The sequence below is a fragment of the Lagopus leucura genome, unplaced genomic scaffold (assembly GCF_019238085.1).
Source record: "Lagopus leucura isolate 7727_CA_CO unplaced genomic scaffold, USGS_WTPT01 Super-Scaffold_100008, whole genome shotgun sequence".
In the NCBI taxonomy this organism is placed as follows: Eukaryota; Metazoa; Chordata; class Aves; order Galliformes; family Phasianidae; genus Lagopus; species Lagopus leucura.
The window spans coordinates 4,965,907-4,986,071 of NW_024962265.1; the positions used below are offsets into that span (position 1 = coordinate 4,965,907).

The window sequence follows — 20,165 nt, forward strand, 5'->3', positions numbered from 1 at the left end:
ATTAAACTACTTGTATCTCTGAAAGAGGGAATTATGAAATACGAATACACAGATAATGTTTACAAGCTAGAGGAAAGTGATCATTGAGCAACAAACTACATAAAAAGACCTAGTGATATCAGGTATTGCTATGTAGAGTGTCTGGATAAATGATGGTGCTAGGATTTTATGAGTACTGTCTTAGTAAGGTGTGGAATATACACAATTATCTTTCATCTCATAGCATGCAATGATGAAACTTTACCTATTGATGCTGTGCATACAAGTGGTATGCAGTCAATCACAGCAGGATGCAAGACTTTTTCCCATTTCACTGATCCCTGTAAAATTAAAAAAACGTAAGAATAGGATGTGATGGGCTGGATGTCTCCCATGAGAACCTCTGCAAATCAGAATGAATAATTTCCCCCATGTCCACTAGCTCCTTAGTTTCCCTTTGCATTGTTTTGTTAATTTTTCATACCATACAAAACACTGTCATGCCATACAAATTGCTGCTTTCATTCACTTGATCCCACATTGCACTGCATCTTGTGTTTGTAAACGTAATGACAAAAGGGTTTTTAAAAGATGCTTGCAGTAAAACATGGTAGTTATTTTCCAAGCCAAACCACCTTCGTTTACCTGTGTGCTTCCACAGGTAAGCATTACTAAATGGTAGTCCTCCCTTCATTGAGCCTGCAGCAACTACATTGCACAGAGGGAAGATTCAGTGCTGCATTTAACACAGTTTTCAAAATAAAAGTTTTCAGCACAAAAATGTTCAGGCGTTTAGGAGCCTTTTCCCAGCCACTACCAATAAATGTCAGGCTCCCAGAAGATTTAGCAACCCAAGTATTTTTGTAAAATCTATCCTTTGCTCTGTGAATCTCACATATGAATCACAACCATTTAATTCCTTTATGAAAAAAAAAAAAAAGAAAGGGGAGATTTGTGGTTTTTTTTTTTTTTGTGGGGGTTTTTTGCAACATCCCCAAGTCAAGACCTTTGCAGTGATTGGGGTGTCAATGGGGACAAAAGCATACAGACCCAAAAGCACTGGATCTCATAACCATGCTCATGAAACTTGGCGCATTTGTGTATCATTAATCCCTTCAAGATATGATAACTTTATGTCAAAGTGATCCTTAAACAATTTTTAACTTTAGAGCCATACACAAGACAAAAAGCTCTCACAGGGTAACTTTTTTTCAGGATGGTTTCATACGAAGGCTTTATTCCTTTAGTTGTATTGTGAAGACCTACAAGAGCGATTTTTGCAGCATGTTTTACATATTTTAGATTCCCCAAATGCTGTTTTCTTTGGTCTCATTGTTAATGTTTGCCTAATTAAATAACAGGGTGAAGCAGAGGATGATTCTGCCCTAGGTGAGATTATTCCAGCTCTGAGAATCTGTGGAAATTTAGTGCCCTGATGAAGCAACACAGGATAAGGATGAGACCCTTACATTCAAATCTTATCCTCTCATGCCAGGAATTTGATTCATTCATGGTTTTTGTTTGTTTGTTTATGTTTTTATGTGATTTTTTTTCCACTACAGATGTACACCATCATACAAATTTCCAGTACCATCATTAAGAAATAAATACGGTAAAATGCCAAATTGAAGGCACTGGAGGCAGAAAAGTATATGTAGGAAATTCATATTTTCTAAGTGTCTTACTGACCCCATTTCACACTAGATGGGACTATTTCTTGGGGCAGTGCATTCTCCACAGTCTCAAGGTCTCTTGGTTTGTTTTTTGACATTGCCAATGTATGTCTAATTGATGTAAAATTTCTTTTGATTTTGAGATGCACCTTCTAGAATTAAAGACTGAATATTTAATATACACCGATTACTACCACTTTCTAACTGAGACAGCATGATTTGGCAACAATTGGAATCCACTACTTCAGGTTAAAGGATGTAAGCCCTTAGGAATGCAACAAAGGGTTAAATCATGAAGTGACCCAGATGAACTCCGTTAATAAAAGAAAAATATGCACTATCTCAAGTGATGGAAAAAGTTCTGCAGTGCCTGTAAAATAGATTCCATTGCTCAGGAGAGCTAACACAAGAAAAGGAGCTGGCCCCATTATATTGTTAAGAGAATCCACTTCTTATTTACACGTTAGGATTAATTTTTGCTGAGGCTGATACACTGTAAACCCCTGTGGTGTGGTAGGGACTGTTACATTCTGTTACAGGTTAATTTCTCTCCTTGCAAATTAGAAAATAGTGTGACTTGCAAAACAGCTGAGAGAAAGGGGAAATATGCCAGCAGTTCTGTTTAGACTTTTTTTGCCTTTTGGCTTCTTCTTTCATTTTCTAGTCTGCTGCACTTCTTTTTTCAGTGATCTGGATGCTGGATGCGAATTTAAATTTCCAGTGCATTTAGCATCCTACAACACCAGGGGAGTGAAAAGAGAATTTAGAATGTATACAGCATATTAAAAAAAAAAAAAACAACAACAAAAAAAAAAAACTGTATTTCCCTCCACAGTCTTTTTTATCTTTCCACCTTTTTGTAATTGCAATGATAGCTGCATCCTGTAAACTATAGCCACAAGAAGCCAGGAGCATATTTATCTGGCAAAGGTGCGTTTCTAGCAGGAACTAGAGAGGGTTTGCTCGTTGCTCATGATCTGTAGAGGGCTCTTTCACAGATCAACAGACTATAAGATTGCTTTCCTGGTTATGAGACACTGATGGACCCACACAGGCTAGTAAGAGTCATGTAAGAGTCTTTTATCCTATCTCAGCAGGGACATCTTCCCCATGGGCATCAGGAGAGAGTGTTTTCCTAGCAGTGGATTTAATAGAGGGGGGAAAGAGGATGGAAAGAAGATTAATGTTTCTGCCAGCTCCCCACAAGTTCACAGAAAATATTGGCTGGAGCAAGAATGGCCTGACTTTGTTGTCTTCCAGCCCCTTCTGTGTACTTGGAGTGGCATATTTTTAATCAAATGTGAAATACAGCTTTAGCAGGTCAAATGGATTAGCCTTCTCTGTAACTCAGTCTGCTTTAGTCAGGAGTGCAACTTTTATTTTCTGTAATGTTTCACACTTAAGGTTTCCATCTTTTATTTTATCAGTTTAATGGGTCTTTGAAATTTTCATAGAATCACGGAATCATTTGAGTTGGAAGTGACCCTAGAAAGTCATCTAGTCTGCAATAAACAGGGACATCTGCAGCTAGATCATGTTGCTCAGAGCCTGCCTGGTCTGGTTTTTTGATTGTTAAAGGTGGGAACTCTTCAATAACCATACCCTACTGAGCTTTAGAATGCACACAGGGGTATGGTCAGGTAAGAAACTTCTCAGCCAGTCTCTTACAAACATTTGGGAATGCTTGAGACGAGCAGAGATTTATCTCCTTTTTTAATAGTGTATTGGGATTGCAGCTCTTGTAAATAGTTATTTTTTCCTTGTTTTAGGTTTTCAAATCTACTTTCATTTAGGACATCAAAGTCCTTGTATGAAAAAGCTGGATAGTCTGATCACGACAATGTCCAAGAGTTATTTCCTTTCTCTACTGCAGGTCATAATTTATCAGCATCTCATCAGCCTCCTGCTCCTGTACAGCACTGGAGTTATCCAATAACTGTTTTTGTTTGTGGTTTGTTGTTTTGTTTTTTTTTAACTGCCTTATTTCTGGGCCTCTGAATTGGCTGTGCCTTTAATAAAGTTAGGCTGTTCATATCAAACCATCCCTTAAAGTAATGTGTTTTGAAAGCTGTTCTATCTGGTTAAATCCAAGTGAAATAATAGACTTCGGACCAGTCACATCCTCAGGCTGTTGCAGACTGTTGTTGCTCCACTGAAATAAAGAGTTCAGGTGACTTCCATTTGACAAGATATGGAAGTAAGTATTAGTAATAATTTTTAAAACAGTCTGATTTTCAGAGCAACTTTATTTTTTTATGTATTAATCACTGTTTTTTTTACATGCAAGATAGGGTTTGAAATTGCTCTCAATTCTCGCAGACACAGACACTGAGAACAAATTTGTTTGGTTTTAATACTGTTTGCACATTGCCTTTTACATTTCTGACCTGCATTTTAATTTGTTTAGACAAGTTTCAAGGGGCTTGTTCATTTTGCTAAGTAAGGTTATATAAAGGAAGGCTTTTTTTTTTCAAAAATCCACCAACAACCCAAACAAACTAAGGATTAAAAAAATCAACACATTTAAAGTGTCTTTTATAGGAATTTATAGGATTTGTAAACTAAGGAGAGATAGTAAAATAAAAATATATCCAAAGAGTGAAGATCTAGACCAGGTCTCTGCAGTGATCTAGAGAACAATTTAATCGAAGATAGGAAGTTTTAACTTTCTGCTCAGAAGAAACCAACATTGCTTTCTTTGAAGACTCCATCTTAGATGACCATCTTCTCATCATTGCTACAAGGTTGAAATTCCTCTTCCCAAGCTGCAGTATGAGCACAGACAGCAATTTCTCCAGCATTCAAGATACTCTATGCAACCTCAGGCAGTGGAGAATAGGATAACATGATAGTCAGACCATATACCATTTGATTAAAAATGTAAGAGATAGGCCTTTGATTTCTACAAGGATCGTCTTCTAGTCATTGCAGTGTGACAGGATTCATTACTTACCGTAATAGATTTAGATACCTTTATTTTTTTAAATAAGCAGAGCCCAGTAGTATTACACATGTTGGCAGTGGATCCTCTGCTTCCTCATCCTGACACCTTTCTTATTCCCATCCCATTTAATTCTATTCCTGTGCCCGCCTGTCCATTAAGCAGGAATGAAGCTGAAAGGGTACCTGGTGTTTTCTGAACTTTTTTCTTTATTTAATTTGAATGTTGGTTCAGGGCCATATTTCAGCATAGCATGACAGCATTTGTTTAAGTCTCACTGACTTTAGAGATGAGCAGTGTTTTGAGAAACAGGGTCCTCTGAAGCTATGGGAGCAGAATATAATATTTTTTCTTTTATCTGATTAGTGCTGGGCTATTGCTTTTTTTTTTTTTTTTTGCTTTTTAAAGCAAATCCCTACATTTATAACCGTCCAAGGACCAATTTGGATAATCAGTGGACAGAAAACAAGGCATGAATCTGTTGGAAAAATCATTTGGCTCGTAGTCTTTTCTAAGTATACCTCTCTGATCAAAGCTCAGAGTGGCTTGTGTAAGTCCTATCCAAAACAGATACCAGATGAAGAATATACTGAAGCCTTCAGATTTTTGACTGTGCCTTTTCAAAGACATGCCATCCTGAATGCGGCATCATGTGATGCTGTTTGAACTGAACGAATATTTTTGCCTTCAACTTCTTTCTCTTGCATTCATGCCACACCACAGAGATGGTTGTATATACACTAAAGAAAAGAAAAAAAGAAAAGAAAAAAAAAAAGGAAAATAAAAAAGAATCTTCAATTAAAATGCCATGGATTTTTGAACGCTGCTGTAGAAATGTGGTTGCGGTTCTATGTCTAAGTATTTCTTATATATGCGTATCAACTTCTGGACATTAATAAACATAAATTGTTTCAGGGTTTTGTAGTACATTCATAAACATAAAGGTCCCTGTAAGACCTAGCAGTTGAAATGGTATCCTTCTAAAATGACAGCTAATAAAAATTGTTTGTGATTTATATGCAAAGCAGTTTATATTGTCACAGTGCCTTTCAGGTGACTCCCAGTGTCCTGGGGAGAGAGGCAGAACAGAAACTGGAAGAATGTGACTAAACCCTGAGGAATCTTTCCCAACTGTTAGCTGAACATTCAGATTTCATTACATTGCTCTTCATAGAATCATAGAATGGTTTAGGTTGGAAGGGACTTCAGAGATCATCCAGTTCCAACCCCCTGTTGTGGGATAGTTACCCCCCCCAGCTCAGGCTGCCCAGAGCCCCATCCAACCTGGCCTTGAGCACATCCAGGGATGGGGCACCCACAGTTACTCTGGGCATCAGCACTGGTGCCTCAGCACACTATGAATAAAGAATTTCTTCCTCGCATCAAACTTAAATTTTCCCTCTTTTAGTTCAAAGCCATTCCCCCTTGTCCAAACAGTCGGTCCCCCTCCTGCTTATAACCTCACTTCAAGTACTAGAAGGCCTCAGATGAGGTCTCCTCAGAGCCTTCTCTTCTCCAACCTAAACAATCCCAACTCCCTCAACCTTCCTTCATGTGCGAGGTGCTCCAGCCCTCTGATCATCTTTGTGGTCATCCTCTGCACCCACTCCAGCAGCTCCACTTCCCTCCTGAGCTGGGAGCAGTATTTCAGATGGACCTCACAGGGCAGAACAGAGGGGGACAATCCCTTCCTTCTCCCTGTGCCACCCCTCTGCTAACACAGCCCAGGATACCGTTAGCCTTCCAGGCTGCAAGCACACCCAAATGGCTTTCTAAAACAATCTCAGAGAGAAGGCTGTGCTGAGGTGTAGGGCCGTTCATGGCCTGCGAGAGGGCCCAGGAGTGGAAGCTGATGCTCCAGCAGTGCTAACAAATGCACCAATTTGCAAAGTAATGTAGGTCTCATGGAGACGGAATTAATTATTCAGATCTCTTTCTTCAAAATGCTACCTGTTTCTAACGCACTGTGTGATTACAACATGAACCTGACCTACAAAGAAGTGACAGATCGTCACAGGCGTCTGCATTATCAGCAGTGTGAAGATGAGTGTGTGCCCACCTGGTGGAATTTGGGAGACTGCTTCTGAAGGATGTCATGGCCTGGAAAGTCCAGCATGGTGAGGGAAGTCAGTGTGCATTGGGAAAAGTAAAACTTCACTGCATTGGGCACAGTAGAGAGGACTGCTCCCTGGCTTAGTAGTTTTTAAATATGAGGCTTGAGGAACCTTATTGTGTTCTTTTTAATCAGAATGCAGAAGGATGCAGTGAACAAATGCATCTGATTTTCACAGAATCAGAGTGGTTCAGGGACCTCTTGGAAGGGACTTCTGGGTCCCCTCATCTAATGCCCTGCTCAAGCAGAACAGCCAGAACAGTGTTCTCAAAGCCATATCCACTTTCCTGGAGTTGTACTCTCTCAGCTCTGGATTTAGACCTAAACTACCCACAATAATATGCAGTAGCTATTCTGTTGTATGGATTTTCTTTTCTTGTTGTTTTTTTGTTTTTTGTTTTTTGTTTTTACAGCTACTTAACTGCGGTTCATGCTTCAGAGACCTCTTTTTAGAGCAATAGTGAACATCAGACCTTGTAGTAGAGATGGGTTTGTAACAGACCTAAGGCCAAATTGTTATTTCTAATGCTGGTTTTATTCTTTGCCCTGCATAGTGATGCTCCTCATGTCTGGAGCACAGATAAAAATGAGATATTGATGATTTTCAGACTCCAAAACCCTTTTGCTTGTCTAGAATGCAATTATATAAGTGGCAGTAAGTGATGCCTGAATGAGATTAATATGGGCTGCCTTACTCCTCATTGCTCCAGGTAGGAATGAGAAGATCTAGGGAATGACTATTGAAAGTATTAAGCAATTAGGATGGGTAGACTGACTAGACTTTTTTCTTTAACTTCATGAAAATCTGAAGCAATGAGCAGTTTCATTATATAAACCATCAGGAGTGATGATGCATTACATATACTCTTTTTATTTCATTTAAGGATAGCTTCACAAAAATCTGGTATCAAGCAATCACAGAATATTTAGTGATACAGATATACAGCCTAAATGTTTAGATCCAGCTAAATTAGTAAAATTGAAAAGCAAAGTTTGTGCAGTTAGAAAGCAATGTAATCTACCAAATAACATCAGTGTACAGAAAACAACTTAGTGTCTGCTTTTAGGACCATGGCTTGGTAGTGGTTAAGTTTTGGGGCAGAATCTGTTCTCAGCCTTACACCTCTACAAACTGACAGTGATTTCATTAGTGCCATTATACTTAATCTGCGTAATTCAAATAAGAATTGAGACCCCAGAGGTTGAGAAGCACAATGTCAAATTGCAATAACGATGAAGTCAATCACTGTATAATTTCCCTTAGGTTTCATGGATGGTGAAGTCTCTGGATACCCGAGGAAACTTTGAAGTACAGGGAGAACATACATTCAAGGGTTTGTGCTCAGGAACTGAGGTTTTATGAAGGGGGACATGGGATTGCTTGTTAGCTTGTTTTTCATTTTCCTGGAGAAGTTGAAAAGATTACACAGATTACATTGTTTGTAATTGATGTGTGGCAGCCCACTTGCCACCTCAGAAGAAACAGGATTGCTCCTTTCTTGCAAGCATAATATTAAAATCTATTGAACTTAAATAAATCCATTGAATTTCATGGCAGAAGAATAACTTGTTTGAAAAGTTACCTAAGCTGACAGTAACCCTGTGCTGGGAAATGAAGCAACAGAACAAAATTCTGATTTCATTTATACTGATGTAATTAAGGAAGATTGTAGGCCCTTTGGTCTTTGAGGTGGTTCTTGTGCATGAGTAGAGCCAATGGGGGCTGCAATAATAAAACCAATATATCTGAGAAAATTGCTGACACTGGTATAAAGCTGCTGTGTGCTAAGAGTAAAGCTGATCAACACATAAAGTGTCTAGTATACTCAGGAGGTTGTTCACATGCACTTGTAATACACATACAAGTGTGGAATGGGAAGGGTGATTATCTTTCACATTAAAGTCTTGTTATCTCTCTCTGGAATATAAAGCAGCTGTGGGAAAGATTTTACCCCTACATTCAGTGTTCTATGCGAGCAACACAGCAGGCAGACATACATGAGTGGGAACAAGGCCCACATATACAGTATCTCAGTGCTAACAAGGGTTTTCTGCTTTGCAACATTCATAGGAAAATTTGAATCGTAGAATCACTAAGGTCTGAAAATATCACTAAGCTTGTCTAGTCCAGCTGTGAGCCCATCCCTACCATGCCCACTAATCATGTCCCTCAGTGCCACATCTACCCACTTCTCGAAACTCCACGGACAGCAACTCCAGCACTTCCCTGGGCAGCTTGATCTTCACCCATGTGACCCCACATTGCTCTGCTGCCCTTCCTAGGAGTGAGCTCATTCAAGGCAATACAACCTATAACCCAGTAACCTCACTCCTACTGCAGATGGAGAAGGTGGCTTCCCTTTCTTCTGCAAGCTATTCAGCCCTGCAGAGAGGGATCTGGGGTGTTGTGCTGCCAGCTGCTCCCGTTGCAGGTGCAGCCAAGGATGCTGTGTGGGAAGGACTCCAACTGAGACCAGAAAGTGAGCATCAGGCAAGATAGTGTCACACTTCTGTGTGTGCCATGTCGGGCAGCTGGTGTTTCTGGGGCCCCTTGGCTTTTATCTCTTGGAGCCCTATAAAAAAAATCTAACCTAGTTTGTTAAATAAATACACAAATAATTAGTCTATGTCTGCAGTGTTTCTACCCAGAGCAGCACTCTGATAGTGACTTCACCCGTGACTTCTCTAGCATGGCTGAAACAGTTGTTTCCCCTTTTCTTAGAAGAAAAGAAGGAAGGGAGGAAGGGAGGAAGGGAGGAAGGGAGGAAGGGAGGAAGGGAGGAAGGGAGGAAGGGAGGAAGGGAGGAAGGAAGGAAGGAAGGAAGGAAGGAAGGAAGGAAGGAAGGAAGGAAGGAAGGAAGGAAGGAAGGCTGTTTAAATGTCATTATTCAATTTATTTTTGAAAATAAAGTGTCTTAATTTCAGTGTGGCAACTGCACAGCATATGAACCCAGTACTTTGGAAACACCTAGTTTTTTGGAAATAGACATTAACTATAACTGCCCAGTCTTGACCTGATTTTTTCAGACCTTCTAAGTGATTGTTGCTTTCATTGATCTTTAACAGAAGTGGATGGTCAGAGCATCTGAAAGTCTGCGAAGCAGGAAGATGAATGTTGATGAACCACAGGGACAGTGGGGAAAGAAAATGCTTTGTTTGACATTGCTAATTGTTTTGTTTTGGCAATTAAGTATTTTTTGAAGCAAGTGATTGATTTGGTGAGTGATGAAAAGGGATTAAGTGTGACCCACTGAATCTCATTTCTAGCCCTAGCTGCTTATTACAAAATTAGTTTTTGTTCCAGAATAAAACACCAAGACAGATTTGGTGGTATGGAAACTAACAATTAGCTGAATATATATACAAGTGCCTTTCAGTAAGATGTCATCTTCTTGTGTGACAGTCTTCTAAATATATTCTTCTAAGTATATAAATATATCTGAGAGATTTAATTATTTGGTGATGTTTTTAAAGAGTGCTGAAAAGGAAGGTAGATTATGATGAAAAATAACTGAAAATGTTTTCTTACTCCTTCATTTTCCCAAAAGCAATCCTGAGCAACATCTTTTGGCAGTTTTAAAACAAAGCTGTTGGTTTGGCCAAGGGGAATATAATCTTCTGTCAATAACTTTTTGATACTGTTACCATGAAGTATAAACTTCAGTGCCTTTGAGTTAACTTAATAATACCATATTGTTTGCTTCCTGATGTCCCAGCTGAGGAGAACTTATTAAGAAATTAGGTGATAAGACAGAGACTCAAACAGGAAAGTCTTCGTGTTGCTGTGGTCATCACACACACAGCATGAACATAAGAAGCCTCTGTGCAATATCCTGCCATTTTCTTTCCAGGCCTTTTCTGCAGCAAATGTCTGCATGAGATAGTCTGATACACCTATAAAAAAACGAGGCTTAATTTTCCACACAAAATAAAATTCAACTAAAAATCTTTCTGACTTTATACAGGAAGGAAGGAAGGAAGGGAGGAAGGCAGGAAGGCAGGAAGGCAGGAAGGAAGGAAGGGAAAGAAACAAAGTGCTTATGAACTAAAAATTTCATAACTGGTCCTTAGGAACATTTCACAAATGGATTTCACAGAGGGCATTGCAGATGTATCTCCATGTATAAAGACTAGGGTTCTCAGCCACGAGCTCCAGCCCCATCGTTTAGCAGATTATCTTTCTTTGTTACTGCAGCTTTCAATACAGAGAGGAAGAGCAAAAAAGCACACACAGGAGGAAGCAGTGAAGAAAGAATAGAGAGGAAGGAAACAGGGCTTTTAACAGTACGGCTTGATTTGATGTTTCGCTTGAATCTGCAGAAGTGTAAATATTTGATTTCAGTTTTGGTGCTTTTTTTTATTCCCCTTCAGGTAAAGCATCTGTTTACACAGTATTGAATTTTCTTCTTCCTTTCTTCTGTGCTTTCACTCCACAAGTGAAAATCTGCAGCTTTTTGGCACAAGCTTAAGGCCGATAGCAGCGAGTGGGAGTTCCAGTTGCTCCTGAAATTGCATCATTTTCCTTTCACTACTGGCTCATGTAGGAATGGACATTTGAGTTTTGACCCTTTTTTAAGCTTCACCCTAAGTAGATTTGGACAGTTTAGTTAACAAAATCATCAGATTTTTGGTCCATCCAGACTTCAAGTTTTTACTCAGGTGAGACCTTCTGTACAAGTGAAGGGCAGTTGAGGATTGCTTCATGCTATCTGCTCCATTCATCTGAAATGATGAACAGTGCATGCAAGAGTCAATTCAAGAGTTCTACCCCTAGAAAAAAAAACAACACGATTGTGTTGCTTTTGTAGGAATCACATTCACATTTACTGTTTCACCCAGGTTGCCTCCAGCATATGCTGCCTAACATGCGCGTGACCAGATTGCTGAAATGCAGGAGAGTTTATCTTCTTACTGGATTTTTTTGGAAAAAATAAGAGTGACTACCATAGGTTTCTATCTATGCTGTTTGTTTGAAGGGTGGCAACAAAGAGCTAAACATATGTTCTTTCAGATGTGCATAAGCAAAGACATTTGTTTATGAAATTTGACTGATGCTATATGATGTTTTTTCTAAATGCCATATAAGAGAAAAAAAAAAAAAAAAGAAAAAAAAAAAAAGGAGCTTAAAAATCCGTAAACAGGAACACATGTTGACATTTGGCAAGCTCATACCCCATTCCTGGGACCTGGAACAACAAAATAGTCACAGAGTAATCACCATAGTATCTCTGGCATTAAAAATCTCCCTCTTATCAATGACTTTGCTAAAGTAAAGCAGCTAGCTGGAAGATCTGAAGTAGCTTAGTTTAAGCATATTGAGAATTGATGATGGAGTGAAACACCTTTTCTTAATGAGTATCTTCTTTCCAAGATGTAGAAGATAGCTTGCAATTTTTTCTTAATGAAAATGAAATAGCAAGGAATTAGGTTTTGTAGGCCTGCTTCAGAAGTGCTAGTGCAACAAGCAAATCTGTAAGGAAAATATAGATGTTTTTGCTGTGTAGAAGAAAGTTGCTGGACACCTAAAGACTGACAATAGCTGGTTTTCAAATTGCTAACAATTTGAAATGCTTTATTATGAAATTATTTGGCACTTAAATACCTTAATAAAATTACCAGGTTTACAAGACCAGCATGGGAGAGTGTAGAAGATGTCATGCTGTCATCAGTGCTTGTTTCCTTTATAAGATTTAACCTTGTTGGTATTGATTAGTGAGTAAAGAAAGATCTTTTCTAGAAAACCTGCAAACACCTGGCAATTAGTTGTTCACTCTCATGACATCTCCAGAACAGAAGGTACCCTCGAGGTTAATTATTTTTCTGTCATATAGTGGTCATATTGCTTGACATGCAGAACAAAAAATTGTGCAAGATAGTAATACTCCTTCAAATTACACAAGACTGGCAAAATCCACTCATTTGGGTAGCAAGGGAGAAGATGTGTGATGAAGAGTGTAGTAGAGGAATGGAAACAAATGGAAATTATTTAGGAATGGAATTCCTAAACACCCAAAAATATTTTCTTGAGCTGACAGTAGAAGTCACAAATGTTAGGAGGATTTGCTAAGCTATATTTGGCTGTGCTGACATAGGGCCAGCTATCCATGAAACACTGTTCATCTGTGGAGACAGCAATCTTTGAAAACCATATTTAATGTCCTTTGGTTTTTCATACTGAATTGATCCTTTGGGTGGTGATGTCATTCTCATTTCAGTTCACCCATTTCAATCCTTGGGAATGATTTCAAACCATCAGAAGAACTGAATCCAACTTCTCTAACATTGGCATACTTGATACTGTATAAGCTTACATAAGGGCTGCCTGGAAAATAGTCTATAGCTAGACAGGAAAATGGACAGTGTGGGTTCCCATTAGTTGGAATACCTAAAGAATTTGTTATATTTAGAATTTTGTTCACTTATGCTTAATAGAACTCCACTTTAAGTTAGGGAAAATTGGTTTCATTTTCTCTTCCTACCATTAATAGCTATTAGAGTTGAAAATAAGGCTTTAAACATATCATTAAAGTACACTTAAGTAACTTGCAGTTGACAATTAACTCAGCATGGTAATACATTATCATAACATTTTCCTTTGATAGATTTGTCTCTTAAAATATACAACAAAAGACAAAGGATGCCTTTGAGTGATCCATACTGAAGTTACCTCAGTTTTAATTGTCTATCCTGCGTATTTTATGAGTAAGATGTATTCTACTATTTCAGTTCAAAACCCAAGTATTTAGTGTTTGATAGGGGCAAGTCGTGATGAGGCTGTGTTGAGGGGTGCCTGGGTTTGTTTCTTGGTTTGTTTCTGAATTCAGATTCATTTCAAGCAACACGTGGCTTTCATCTTTTATTAAAATTCTGTTCAGCAGAAGGCATGGTAAGTTCTGGGAAACAACCTCTGATTACCAACATTTCAGCATACCATGCCGTGTGTGTCTTTCAGGACAGCGGTGAAATACAGTTCTGCACTTAACCTGAAAGCACAGTGTGTCCTGTCTTTTAAGACATGGCACGGTGCCCAATGACTGCCGCTTCCCAGAGCTGGATCTGAATGTTACTATGACAATAGCAACACCGATGACATTCCCCGTTCTTTGCAGAGCCAATGGGCACTGACCTTATCCTGTCAAAGCGTGTAAAAAGCAATGTGGGCAACACGGGCTTTGTGAAAATTGGACACATTTATCTAGGACGATTCTTCACATTATCATATATGGAGTTGTGGACGTGTAGCTAAAAGAGCTGCTCTGTTGTAAGTTTTTCGCCATGAAGCTAGAAATGCAACAAAGGCAGCCGTAGTCTGAGCCAGTGTTTTCCTAATGCTTTAAAAGCAATGCCATCAGTGCCAGCCATGAAGAATCTCGTCAGTTCAATGCCCCAGATCTTTTCCTCACCTGTTTTCTTGTAAATCCACTCTCAAACATATCAGTTTGAAAACAGTACATCTTAGGGTTCTGTAGCCCAGCACTCTCAGCAGTTTGTTTTATTTTGAACGCTTTCTGTCATGCTTAAATCTGCAGAACTTAAAGAAATCAAACTTTCTGAATGCATTCTTCTGAAGTCAATAGCAGTGTAGCATTCAAGCATAGTATTTCCTAGCTCCCTCTCTTCCCTTTCTTCTTCAATCATTTCTTGAAAATTCCTTCATAATAACCTTATCCAAACCATAAATATGAAAGTCAAATAAGCCCAAAGGAGATTTATCATCCTCTGACTCGGCACTCCTTTTATGATTAATAATGACATTGATTCCTTTAGAAATGAAACAAAAATTAATTTAAAGATTCTGATTGGTTTTAGTATTAGGTAAACTTAACATATTGAATGAGCGTAAAACAATTATCAGTCTTATTAACAAAATTAGCTACAGCAAATTTACCAGAAAGAAACTGTTGCTATTTAGCTTCCTAATTATGTCGGTATTCTTTGTGACCAAATGATATAATGAAAATAATTTCATCTACTGGTGCTGCATAGAGAATTTCCTAGGAGCAGCTGAATATCGTAATCTATTTTGAACGTATGTTTTCCTTCCCTTCTTCTGTTTCAGAAAGTAGAGGTCAAGGGCTTCAGAGAACTTCTCTGTGAAGTGAACTTGAACTGTGCTGGAAAGAATATGGAATAGATTCTTTACTACTGTAAAATATTAGATAACCCTTTCTTTGAGGCCAGAATCCCTTGACTTCTCCAACAGATTTGTGGTGTATGAACTGCAGGCTCAGGAAAAGCAAGGGCTGTCTTTTATTTATTCTGTCTGGCATAGAGGCCAAGAACCAGTCTTTCAGTTCTTGCTGTTGCATACAATTTCCTTGCATTGTGTCTCAGTCCTCAGCTTAAACGACCAAACTTTTTCTGTCCTGAGAGTTAATGCAGCAGAGAGCTGTTGAATGCCCTCTAGTCACAGGAATTTCATCCCAGCAGCCAGCCTTGAAGGCTGATAGGCGGAACTTGGGTTTTGGGTGGCTTTTATCAACTCTGAGCATCGTGTGCTCGTGGGTGAGCGGTATCGTGGAGTAGAAGCAATGAGAGCTGATGAAGCAATTGAAAGAAATCACCGGTTGTCTTGGAAGACTTCTCTTTGCTGGTATTGGCTGTACCTGCATCCTAGCAAACATTTAAATGCTGGGGTTTCAGAGGACTTCCTTCCTACCCTCTACAATGCCTCTAACTGCTGTTTGGGGAAAATAGTATCATTTGCTGGTAGGCTCTTTTCCCTGTCTCTCCCTTTGTGTAGCTTAATGAACTGGAAATAAGAAGATGAAGATATTTTGGTAAGGTGAGAAATCTTCATAATGATAGTGATATTGTAGTGATATTCATATTGTAACATTGTCTTAGACTCCAACAATGAACTTCAATGATCAGTTCTAATATTAAAGTACACTGAAGAAGTGAATGGGAATAGAAACTCCCTGAGTGCATCCCCTGGCTGCTTGATTAACTCCTAAGATGCTCTGAACTACACAACTTGCTTTCTTGCCCAAACTACAACTTTCCATCTTTACTGTTTGTGTCCTCTGGGAAGCATTTTTACTTTTGTTTCATTATTTAAAGCAAACCTAATATTAATGAGAGAGCTGCTGTGCATTAAAGCACTGTGTTACCAATCCACATCAGTGCATATATTTTGGCTAGGCTTTCTACATAATTTATGTCCAGTGGAGAATATGCTGACAAGAATTTGGGGATATAACCACGTTTACTGCTGCTTGCAATAATTAGATCATTTCATCCTGAATCTACTGAACAAATATAGCAAGGTGGGCCTCTGAGTAACTTAAATTTATCGGATTCTTTGTAACTGGTCAAACATAAAGAGTTTGAAATATGTTTTGATGACTGTTCTTCCTATAGCATCATCAGAAAACTTAAATGCTTTAGAATAAGATACTTGAGTACCATCAGATAGACCAGTGGCAAGAATCAGCTCTCAAAAATCATGTCTGAGTCACAGGGCTTGTCCAATCATGTCTGTATCTCTTGACTGTGTAAAACTTCCTATGGTATTTCTTGTCAAAGTTGTATATGAGCTGTGTTAGGCCCCAGAAGATGTTCCAAACATCAGGCGATCACAAATTGTTGACATTTCCAACACTTCTAAACATGACTGGAATAGAAAGGGCTTTAAATGAGAAATCGAATCCACGCATGCTTTTGTTAACCTCTGGTTTGGCACATTTCAAATCACAACACACATTTCTATGTGCTGTTCCTTCAGCCACACTGGCACCTGGATAAAAGTTTTTTTCCAAGATATATGGCTCAAATGGTTCAAGAAATAAATTTGTGGTGTGCATGCTTTCAGAGTGAGGAAAATCCAGAAGCTTGAATAGACACCTAGTCCAAATGCAGTATAGAAAGATGATTACTGGGGGGAAAACAGGGTAAGAAAAGCTCATACATAAGTATTTCCTAAAATCTAGTATATTAAGTGGAAAACAGACATTTTTTTCTTAGTGATAGATTATGATAGAATCATAAGAAACAAATTCACACTCATGCAAACTCACAAGATTTTGCAGAGAGCAGCACTAAAAACTTCAATTTCTTGAACAGATAAACTGTAGAAACAGTCAGTCCTTTGCTTTGTAAAGCATTTTCCAGCAGTCACTTGTTTTTATGTTTCCCTCTCACCTTCAGGCTCTGTCATGTAATGTTTGACATCTCATCCAAAGTGGAAGGCTCTTAAATCCAGAATGACTCCATCCATCTTTTGATAGCACCAAAAGTTTTAAGTAGCAGAATCTGACCCATAATATAGCTTATCTATATAAAGTTTATATTCCAAGGACACGATCACTGCGAAAGGTGATGCTTTCTATTTAAAAAAGTTCTGTAGTTGGAGATGTGGAGAAGAATCATCAAGGAAAGCAAAAATCTATTATCTTCACAGGTTGGAAAGAGCCAAGTTGGGTCAGATAAACCCAATGTTGAGTCAGGCTGTTTTGAAAGGAGATGTGGACAAGACTACTTTAAATTATATATCTCTTACAGATTGGAGGGAAGAAAGAGTTTCGCATACAATTAAAGCATTAAGTTTGGGTGATCCTTGGATTTTCTGAATATCACTTGTTTCTTTCCTGAATTTGAAAATATGTACTCCTAATTTGACAGCTGTAGTAGCAGGTCATTGAATCATAGAAACATTGAGGTTGGGAAAGACCTCTAAGAAGGAGACGGTGTCAAAGGTTTACTAAAGTCTAGATAGACTACATCCACAGCCTTTCCCTCATCCACCAGGTGGGTCACCTAGTCATGTAAGGAGATGACACTGCTCAGGCAGGACCTGCCTTTCATGAACCCATGTTGGCTGGGCCTGATTCCTGCACACGCTGTTTGATCATGCTCAAGATGATCTCCATAACCTTCCCCAGTACTGAGGTTAGCCTGACAGGCCTGTAGTTTCCTGGATCCTCCTTCTGAACCTTCCCGTAGATGGGCATCACTTTGGCAAGTCTCCAGTTGTCTGGAAACTCTCTGGCTGACCAGGACTGGATGGTGGAAAGCAGCTTGGACAGCACTTCTGCCAGCTTCCTCAGTACCCTTGGGTGAATCTCATCCTGCCCCATGGGATTGTAACAGTCTAGATGGAGTAGCAGGTTGCTAACTGTTTCCTCCTGTGATGTGCGGTGTTTATTCTGCTCCCTAAATGTGTCTTCCAGCTCAAGGGGCTGAGTAACCTGAGGATAAGTGTTCTGACTAAAGACAGAAAATTTCCTTCACCTTATCTTACTTTAGATATCCTCCTCCACGTGTGGGAGGTGGACACTTGCTACGGTGCCCTTTTATATGGGTTGGCTTGGGATGCCATTTCTGAAAGACAGATGTTCAATGGTGTAAGCTACAGATTTCAGAAAAGCCATCCAAAATCAAACAATCTGTAACATATACCAGTGAACATCCATCTTTTACTTGCATCAGGATATAGAGTCTGCAAACGAATCCATGACTTGATTTTGCATCACTGATGTAAAGTGATTAAGAAAAACAGAGTTTAGGCATATGTTACTCCTGCACTTCATTTCTATTTTGTAGTCATTTCTACAAGTGAAATGTATTCAAATGCCAAAAATATGTAGCACCTCTGAAGATGATTGTTATTAATATTGTTCTGTTTGGGGTTTTTTAGCTGTAAGCCTTTTTGAAGTGCCGAGTGAACAACCAGAAGAGCAGCTTTGGAGGGGAAAGACAACTTTGAAATATACAGAGCAAAAGCTTTAATCTCGAGTTGTGACTGGCATCAAACAAAAGTGCAAAAAACTCCCTTTGTTCTTGAGCACAAAGGGTGTGTTTGTTGTTTGTTCAGGGTAAGTGAAAGGCCCCCATGAAGTCCCAGTGAAGATGTTTAATGAATCTGGCAGCCTCCAAGCTCTCTCTCCTACAGAGTAATCCTAACGACAGACCCATCACACATAATTTAACAGCATGTGACATGACAGTCTCTGCTCAGGAGAGACTTCGGAAGGGGAATACTTGTATTACTCAATGACACAAGCCCCTTAGGGTCAAAGTTGTAGAGCAAAGCGCATGTTGGTGGTGGTCACACTTTTGTCTTGGAATTGAGGAGATTTGTGTACTCAGATACCTATTATTAAGCTTCCTAAAGATAGACTTTGAACTTGTGTTTAAAGCGGAGGGAATTGTGCTGCCATGATTATGTAGTGTGGGTGGCCTGGATTTTGGCAGTCTCAGCTTGTAGTAGAAGTCAAACTCAAGAATATCTAAGAAAAGGGGTATGCTACCAAAACCAGGTCAAACAGGGACACAGGTGTAATAGAAAGAAGGGAGAAACAGCATTAACTAATAGTAGAATGATAATGAAAAAGACTATTACACAATAGGAATTAGGTCATTTTAGGATTGCCATATCTATATATGTCATCTTTTTATCAGTTCATCCTACTTGATCAGTGGGATGACTAGGTAGGAGACTTCAATATTCTTGTCCTTTCCATGGTCTGATGTTTATGTACCCAAATACAGTTGGGTATTTGGCTGTTTGCTGCCAAATCTCATTAGTTTCTGATGTAAGGATATTTTGTGTGGCTGGTAGCATGTGAAGTTGGTAGTTTTTGTGGTTTTGGTCTGAGCATGTATTGGCCATGAATGGGACAGAACGGACACAAATACTCTAGACCTGAGTGGTCTGTCAGGAGTGCATTGCTCTTCTTTCAGGAAAATCTGTTTTTAGCTCTGCATCTGCTGCATGCATAATTCTGAGCAATTCACTTTTCTGTGTCACAAATTCTTCTATAAAATGGGCATAATCTTCTTTGGGACAAAGTATGGAGGGGAACACAACCTCACTAGAGCCTGTGAAGAAGAAACTACTGTGCTCTTGAAGAACGGTACCTTGTTTATTCTTTCACTCCTGTTTTCTCATGACATAAATCAAATTTTATCCCCACTGCTGGACACAAATACAAAATGCATTTGTACTGTAAACATCAGCCACTCCAGGGACAGCTGAGGAGCTGAGCATTACCTGCTGTTGCATTTGATCCCCATGCCAATTGCCAAGCAGAGCCTTAGCAAACCGTCACACATCAGGTCTGATGACCGGGATTCAATTTCAGTGCCAAAACGACACTGATACCCTGGAACACAATACACTGCCCCTTTCTAAGAGCTTCTCTGCCTGGTATCACAGTTTGAAATAATTCCTTGTTCTCTTGAATTGCAAGAATATTGTAAGATCTATCTAAAATAGCAATCCTTGTTTCCCTCCCTACTTCCCCCACTCCTTATCAAGTCAGACGTCCAAAATCAAGTGCCTGTGTACTCTGCTGACAAGCACAAGGGGATTAGGGAGTGACGGGTTTAACAAAACTGGCTCAAGGTTTTGTAAAATGCATCTTGGAGCTTGAGCTCCGAACGAGCCATAAAATTCCTCCCACGAGGTCGAACTGAGGTTTCTGCAAGACAGGATCAGAACTTAATAATGTTTTTT

General features: G+C 39.2%; 1 protein-coding gene and 1 long non-coding RNA gene across 2 annotated transcripts in view; one reads left to right on the forward strand and one right to left on the reverse strand.

Annotated features, from left to right (window-relative positions):
- CELF2 (CUGBP Elav-like family member 2) overlaps nt 1-20,165 on the forward strand; it is a 367,962-nt gene that overhangs the window by 90,151 nt on the left and 257,646 nt on the right. The window lies entirely within an intron of this gene.
- The window catches only part of LOC122180881, a 30,509-nt gene that overhangs the window by 2,236 nt on the left and 8,108 nt on the right, over nt 1-20,165 (reverse strand). The window contains exon 2 of the long non-coding RNA XR_006179254.1: nt 245-320. This is a non-coding gene — a long non-coding RNA (uncharacterized LOC122180881). The remainder of the gene's footprint in view (nt 1-244; nt 321-20,165) is intronic.